This window comes from Mirounga angustirostris, unplaced genomic scaffold (assembly GCF_029215605.1).
Source record: "Mirounga angustirostris isolate CCGP_5_RB_7025 unplaced genomic scaffold, mMirAng1.0.hap1 SCAF_2, whole genome shotgun sequence".
Taxonomy (NCBI): Eukaryota; Metazoa; Chordata; class Mammalia; order Carnivora; family Phocidae; genus Mirounga; species Mirounga angustirostris.
In genome coordinates this window covers 156,230,373-156,239,164 of record NW_026991710.1, presented here as the reverse complement: position 1 = coordinate 156,239,164, position 8,792 = coordinate 156,230,373, and positions in this window count along the sequence as shown.

Below are 8,792 nucleotides of genomic sequence, written 5' to 3'. Positions count from 1 at the left end.
GTTCTTTGGGTGTTGAGTTTGATGAGTTCTTTATAGATTTTGGATACTAGCCCTTTATCTGATATGTCATTTGCAAATATCTTCTCCCATTCTGTCGGTTGTCTTTTGGTTTTGTGGACTGTTTCCTTTGTTTTGCAAAAGCTTTTTATCTTGATGAAGTCCCAATAGTTCATTTTTGCCCTTACTTCCCTTGCCTTTGGCGATGTTTCTAGGAAGAAGTTGCTTCGGCTGAGGTCAAAGAGGTTGCTGCCTGTGTTCTCCTTTAGGATGTTGATGGACTCCTGTCTCACATTGAGGTCTTTCAACCATTTGGAGTCTATTTTTGTGTGTGGTGTAAAGAAATGGTCCAGTTTCATTCTTCTGCATGTGGCTGTCCAATTTTCCCAACACCATTTGTTGAAGAGACTGTCTTTGTTCCATTGGACATTCTTTCCTGCTTTGTCAAAGATGAGTTGACCATAGAGTTGAGGGTCCGTTTCTGGGCTCTCTATTCTGTTCCATTGATCTATGTGTCTGTTTTTGTGCCAGTACCATGCTGTCTTGATGATGACAGCTTTGTAATAGAGCTGGAAGTCTGGAATTGTGATGCCACCAGCTTTGCTTTTCTTTTTCAACATTCCTCTGGCTATGCGGGGTCTTTTCTGGTTCCATACAAATTTTAGGATGATTTGTTCCATTTCTTTGAAAAAAGTGGATGGTATTTTGATGGGGATTGCTTTGAATGTGTAGATTGCTCTAGGTAGCTTTGACATCTTCACAATATTTGTTCTTCCAGTCCATGAGCATGGAACGTTTTTCCATTTCTTTGTGTCTTCCTCAATTTCTTTCATGAGTATTTTATAGTTTTCTGAGTAAAGATCCTTTGTCTCTTTGGTTAGATTTATTCCTAGGTATCTTATGGTTTTGGGTGCAATTGTAAATGGGATCGACTCCTTCATTTCTCTTTCTTCTGTCTTGTTGTTGGTGTATTGGAATGCCACTGACTTCTGTGCATTGATTTTATATCCTACCACTTTACTGAATTCCTGTATGAGTTCTAGCAGTTTTGGGGTGGAGTCTTTTGGGTTTTCCACATAAAGTATCATATCATCTGCAAAGAGTGAGAGTTTGACTTCTTCTTTGCCAATTTGGATGCCTTTGATTTCTTTTTGTTGTCTGATTGCTGTGGCTAGGACTTCCAATACTATGTTGAATAGCAGTGGTGATAGTGGACATCCCTGCCACGTTCCTGACCTTAGGGGGAAAGCTCTCAGTTTTTCCCCATTGAGAATGATATTTGCTGTAGGTTTTTCATAGATGGCTTTTATGATATTGAGGTATGTACCCTCGATCCCTATACTCTGAAGAGTTTTGAACAAGAAAGGATGCTGTACTTTGTCAAAAGCTTTTTCTGCATCTATTGAGAGGATCATATGATTCTTGTTCTTTCTTTTGTTAATGTATTGTATCACATTGATTGATTTGCGGATGTTGAACCAACCTTGCAACCCAGGGATAAATCCCATTTGGTCATGGTGAATAATCCTTTTAATGTACTGTTGGATCCTATTGGCTAGTATTTTGGTGAGAATTTGTGCATCCATGGTCATCAGGGATATTGGTCTGTAATTCTCCTTTTTGATGGGGTCTTTGTCTGGTTTTGGGATCAAGGTAATGCTGGCCTCATAAAATGAGTTTGGAAGTTTTCCTTCCATTTCTATGTTTTGGAACAGTTTCAGAAGAATAGGTATTAATTCTTCTTGAAATGTTTGGTAGAATTCCCCTGGGAAGCCATCTGGCCCTGGGCTTTTTCTTGGGAGATTTTTGATGACTGCTTCAATTTCCTTAGTGGTTATAGGTCTGTTCAGGTTTTCTATTTCATCCTGGTTCAGTTTTGATAGTTGATACATCTCTAGGAATGCCTCCATTTCTTCCAGGTTATCTAATTTGCTGGCATAGAGTTGCTCATAATATGTTCTTAGAATTGTTTGTATTTCTTTGGTGTTGGTTGTGATCTCTCCTCTTTCATTCATGATTTTGTTGATTTGGGTCATTTCTCTTCTCTTTTTGATAAGTCTGGCCAGGGGTTTATCAATCTTGTTAATTCTTTCAAAGAACCAGCTCCTAGTTTCGTTGATCTGTTCTACTGTTTTTTTAGTTTCTATTTCATTGATTTCTGCTCTGATCTTTATTATTTCTCTTCTCCTGCTGGGTTTAGGCTTTATTTGCTGTTCTTTCTCCAGCTCCTTTGGGTGTAGGGTTAGGTTGTATACTTGAGACCTTTCTTGTTTCTTGAGAAAGGCTTGTATTGCTATATACTTTCCTCTTAGGACTGCCTTTGCTGCATCCCAAAGATTTTGAATAGTTGTATTTTCATTTTCATTGGTTTCCATGTATTTTTTTAATTCTTCTTTAATTTCCTGGTTGACCCATTCATTCTTCAGTAGGATGCTCTTTAGCCTCCATGTATTTGAGTTCTTTCTGACTTTCCTCTTGTGATTGAGTTCTAGTTTCAAAGCATTGTGGTCTGAAAATAGGCAGGGAATGATCCTAATCTTTTGGTACTGACTGAGACCTGATTTATGACCTAGGATGTGATCTATTCTGGAGAATGTTCCATGGGCACTAGAGAAGAATGTGTATTCTGTTGCTTTGGGGTGGAATGTTCTGAATATGTCTGTGAAGTCCATTTGGTCCAGTGTGTCATTTAAAGTCTTTATTTCCTTGTTGATCTTTTGCTTAGACGATCTGTCCATTTCAGTGAGGGGGATGTTAAAGTCCCCCACTATTATTGTATTGTTGTCGATGTGTTTCTTTGCTTTTGTTATTAATTGCCTTATATAATTGGCTGCTCCCATGTTAGGGGCATAGATATTTACAATTGTTAGAACTTCTTGTTGGATAGACCCTTTAAGTAGGATATAATGTCCTTCCTCATCTCTTATTACAGTCTTTGGTTTAAAATCTAATTTGTCTGATATAAGGATTGCCACCCCAGCTTTCTTTTGGTGTCCATTAGCATGGGAAATGGTTTTCCACCCCCTCACTTTCAATCTGGGGGTGTCTTTGGTTCTAAAATGAGTCTCTTGCAGACAGCATATCGATGGGTCTTGTTTTTTAATCCAGTCTGATAGCCTGTGTCTTTTGATTGGGGCATTGAGCCCATTTACATTCAGGGTAACTATTGAAAGATAGGAATTTAGTGCCATTGTATTGCCTGTAAGGTGACTGTTACCATATATTGTCTGTGTTCCTTTCTGGTCTATGTTGCTTTTAGGCTCTCTCTTTGCTTAGAGGACCCCTTTCAAGATTTCCTGTAGGGCTGGTTTTGTGTTTGCAAATTCCTTTAGTTTTTGTTTGTCCTGGAAGCTTTTTATCTCTCCTTCAATTTTCAATAACAGCCTAGCTGGATACAGTATTCTTGGCTGCATACTTTTCTCATTTAGTGCTCTGAATATATTCTGCCAGTCCTTTCTGGCCTGCCAGGTCTCTGTGGATAGGTCTGTTGCCAATCTAATGTTTCTACCCTTGTAGGTTACATATCTCTTCTCCCGAGCTGCTTTCAGGATTTTCTCTTTGTCTATGAGACTCGTAGGTTTTACTATTAGATGTCGGGGTGTTGACCTATTTTTATTGATTTTGAGAGGGGTTCTCTGTGCTTCCTGGATTTTCATGCCTGTTTCCTTCCCCAAATTAGGGAAGTTCTCTGCTATAATTTGCTCCATTATACCTTCTGCCCCTCTCTCTCTTTCTTCTTCTTCTGGGATCCCAATTATTCTAATGTTGTTTCGTCTCATGGTATTGCTTATCTCTCGAATTCTGCCCTCGTGATCCAGTAGTGGTTTATCTCTCTTTTTCTCAGCTTCTTTATTTTCCATCATTTCATCTTCTATATTACTGATTCTCTCTTCTGCCTCATTTATTCTAGCAGTTAGCGCCCCCATTTTTTATTGCACCTCATTAATAGCCTTTTTGATTTCTACTTGGTTGGATTTTAGTTCTTTTACTTCTCCAGAAAGGGTTTCTCTAATAACTTCCATATTTTTTTCAAGCCCAGCTAGTATCTTTAAAGTGATGATTCTGAACTCTAGATCTGACATCGTACTAATGTCCGTATTGAGTAGGTCCCTGGCAGTCGGTACTACCTCTTGTTCTTTTTGTTGAGGTGATTTTTTCCATCTTGTCATTTTGTGCAGAGGAGAATAGATTAATGAGAGAAAAAATGCTAGCAGAGTAACCACGTCCCCAGAAAATATACTCTAAACAAATCAGAAAAGACCTGAAGCAGTGGGAAAAGAAAGGGAAAGAGAGAAAAAAGAGAAAGAAAAAAAAGAAAAAGAAAAAGATAAAAACAAAAACAAACAAAACAAAACAACAACAACAACAACAAAAATAGAATGTGATCAAATATGATCAGGCTGGTATATAGATCAGTGCCACACACTAGATTTGGGGTGTATTTTGGTCTTTTAGAAGAAAGTGCCTCCCAAAATTTTAAAGAAAGAAAAACTTATATATGTACAAAAATAAGGGTTGATATGATGAAGGGATGGAATATGACTGTAAAGATGGAAATTATAAAAAATTTTATAAAAGGAATTGATAAGAAGTTGTTTGAAAAAAGAAAGAAGAGGATTTAAAAAAAGAAAAAAGAAAAAAAAAGGGAGAGGATGTGATCAGGCAGAGGAATAGAAAACACCATATACTAGAGATTTAGGGTATATTTTAATCTGTTAGAAGTAACTATCTCAAAATTTTAAAGAGAGAACAACTTATATGTATAAGCCCAAAATACGGGTAACTACTATGAAGGGATAGAATATGACTCTAAAAATGAAAAATAAAAATGTTTTTTTTTTTAAAGGGATTGATAAGATATTGGTGGAAAAAGAAAAATTCAAAAAAAAAAAAAGACAGTTAAAAAAAAACTTAACTTTGAAAGACTAAAGAATCATGGTAAAAAAGCCACAGATTCTATGTGCATTATTCCCCCAGCGCTGGAGTTCTGCCGTTCTCATTGATCGGTAAACTTGGTCTTGGCTGGCTGTTCTCGCTGATCTTCTGGGGAGGGGCCTGTTGCCGTGGTTTCCAAATGTCTCTGCCGGAGGCGGAATTGCCCCGCCCTTGCCCCCTCCCGGCTAAGTCATCTGCTCGGGTTTGCTCTCCAGAGCTTTTGTTCCCTGGGAACTTTCCCTACAGTTTTGGAGGCCGAGAGTGAAAATGGCGGCCTCCCAATCTCCGCCCCGGAGGAGCCGAGAACTTGGGGCCCTGCTCCTCAGTGAGCCCCCAGAGAAAAGCCGTCAGTCACTCCCGTCTCCCCGGTCTCCGGCCGCACTCCGTGCTCCCCCCGCCTGTGACCGCGCGTTTCCATCTCTGGCACCCGACCCCGGGTGGAGTCTCCAAACCCAGCAGATCCCTGCGGTGCACTCCCGCGCGGCTCCTCCAGGGGGAAGAAGGTGAGTCTCCCCGGATCTGCCGCTTGTGGGGTCCCTGCTGGAGGAGCAGGGGCCCGACTGTGCCGCGGATCACGGTTTATGGCCACCCCGAGCTGAGAGCCCGCGCCTGGGCTCCGCCTCTGCAGCCGGCTTCCCTGCTCCGATACCTGGGAGCTCTGCCGCCCTCAGGCACCCCTGGTCTTTCTGTGACCCCGAGGGTCCTGAGACCACACTGTCCCGGAGGGTTCCACCCCCCGCTTAGCCACCAGAGTGACGTCCCTCAGCCGACTTTTAAAAGTTCCGATTTTGTGCTCCGTGGTTCTATCACTTGCCAGAAGCGGCCGACGGAGGCCCCTCTCCCGCCGTCTATCCTCCCGAATATCGCTGCGGATTCACTTCTCCGCACGTCCTACCTTCCAGAAAGTGGTCGCTTTTCTGATGAGAGAGTTGTTGCTATTCCTTTCTTCGATCTCCTGTTGGGTTTGTAGGTGTTCAGAATGGTTTGATCCCTATCCAGCTAAATTCCTGAGAGGAGACGAAATCCAGGTCTCCTACTCCTCCGCCATCTTGCTCCGCACCCCCCATCCCCCTCTTAACCATTTTTAAGTCTACAGTTCAGTAATGTTAAGTATATTTACAATGTTGTGCAACAGATCTCTGGAACTTTTACATCTTGCAACACTGAAACTCTATACCCGCTAAACACTAATAAGCACTTCACCCTTCCCCAGGCGTTGGCAATTATCTCTATACTTTCTGTTTCTGTGATTTTGACTGTTTTAGAAACTTCAGATGAGTGGAATCACACAGTATTTTTCCTTTTGCAACTGGCTCATTTCACTTAGCTTAATGTCCTCAAGGTTCATCCGTGTTATAACATATGACAGGATTTTCATCTTTTTTAAAGCCACCTAATATTCCATTGTGTGGACCACATCTTCTTTATCCATTCATCCATTGATGGACATTTTGGTTGTTTCTACCTCTTGACTATTGTGAATAATGCTGCAATGAACATGAGTGTGCAAATATCTTGCTGAAAGTCTGTTTTTGTTTTTGTTTTTTTTTAAAGATTTTATTTATTTATTTGACAGAGAGAGACATAGCAAGAGCAGGAACACAAGCAGGGGGAGCGGGAGAGGGAGAAGCAGGCCTCCCGCAGAGCAGGGAGCCCGATGTGGGACTCGATCCCAGGACCCTGGGATCATGACCTGAGCCGAAGGCAGACGCTTAATGACTGAGCCACCCAGGCGCCCGCTGAAAATCTGTTTTAAATCCTTTTGAGTATATAGTCAGAAGTTGGACTACTGAATGTTACGGTAATTCTATTTTTAATTTTCTGAGGAATTTCCATACTGTTTTCCATGTGGCAGCATCACTTTATATTCTTATCAGCAGGGCACAAGTGTTCTAATTTCTTCACATCCTTACCAACATTTTTTGTTTTCCATTCTTGTAATAGTGGCCATCCTGATGGGTATGAGGTGATATCTCAATGTGCTTTTGAGTTGCATTTTTCTAATGATTAATGACATTGAGCATATTTTCATGTGATTACTGACCATTTGTATGTCTTCTTTGGAGAAATGTCTATTCAAGTCCTTTGTCCACTTTTAATCTGGCTATTTGTTTTTGTTGTGTTATATTTTAATTGTAGAGTTCCCTTCTATATTTTGGGTATTAATCCCTTATCCGATATATGTAATTGGCAATATTTTCTCCTCCATTTTATTTTTTTCTCCTATCCTATAACAGTGATCTACCCAGTAGCAATGAGCACACTTAGACCCTGAGATGTGATCTTAAAATATCATTTTCTATTAAAAAAAATAAAAACTTCTTGAAGAAATTAATTCCAGGACTTGGGCAAGAAATATACAAAATAAGCCTAGTGTATCTTGTCATAGCAAGTAAGCTATCAAAGAGTACTGGATTATTATCAAAAAGACACAAGAGCAACTTGAAGAAGCTTCCACCAACCAAAGGTGGAAAGGGTGAACATCAGTAAGGATAAAAAGAGTAAAATATTTTAAATGGTCCACGAATAAGAAAATTTATCTCTCTGAAAAAAAAAATACACTGATTTAGGAAAAGTGATGAAAACCATATTTTATATTCTTAAATATGCTGGCATGGTTTCTGGAATTCTAAAGTAATTACTTTCACTTAATCTAAAGTGCAAGTTAAGGGGGGCTTGGGTGGCTTAGTCATTTAAGTGTCTGACTCTTGGTCTCAGCTCAGGTCTTGATCTCAGGGTCGTGAGTTCAAGCCCTGCATAGGCTTCACACTGGGCATGAAACCCTACTTAAAAAATAAATAAATAAATAAATAAATATAAGTTAAATATATGAGTTTGTAATAATGCTTTAAGAATTTGACTACCTCTGGGGCACCTGGGTGGCTCAGTCGGTGAAATCGGCTGCCTTCGGCTCAGGTCACGATCCCACGGTCCTGAGATCAAGGCCCGCATCAGGCTCCCTGCTCCGCGGGGAGCCTGCTTCTCCCTCTCCCTCTGCCTGCCTCTCTGCGTACTTGTGCTCTCTGTCAAATAAATAAATAAAATCTTAAAAAAAAAAAAAAAAGAATTTGACTACCTCTGAAGGATGATAGGGAATTAACTTATTATTTTTTAAGCCTTTTTTTTTTAAAGAAATAAATCAAGCATTTCTCCTGACTTTCCTATAGATGGTATACTGGGTATTGCTGAGTGCATCTACATAAGTATTGTAAGAATTCACTCTGTCCTTTGTATTGCCTATAAATTGACATTTAAAAGAGCTATGACCTTGATCATCTTTGAAATGATCAGGTTTGAAATTTTTGGCCATATTGCCTGATGATGGGAAATACTATTGGGACAAAGACCTAATTTTTTCAACAAACACAATGAACAAGTAAAAGATGATGATAGAGGGGGACCTTTAGATTAAAGGAGACTTAAATAACATTTTTAAAAAAGATTTTACTTTTATTATTTTTTTTAAGATTTTATTTAGTCATTTGAGATACAGAGAGATAGAGAGAGCATGAGCAGGGGGAGAGGCAGAGGGAGAAGCAGGCTCCCCGCTGAGCCAGGAACGGACGTGGGGCTCGATCCCAGGACCCTGGGATCATGACCTGAGCCGAAGGCAGACGCTTAACCATCTGAGCCACCCAGGCGTCCCAAGATTTTACTTTTAAGTAATCTCTACACCTAATGTGGGGCTTGAATTTACAATCCCAAAATCAAGAGTCACGTGCTCTACCGACTGAGCCAGTCAGGCTCAGTAACATATTTTTTAAAAAAACAGAACTAAACTTTTTTTTGTTTAAAGATACACAATGGGGTGGGAAAACTATAAAGTGAAGCAAGGACATGGTTTTTATATTACTTGGATA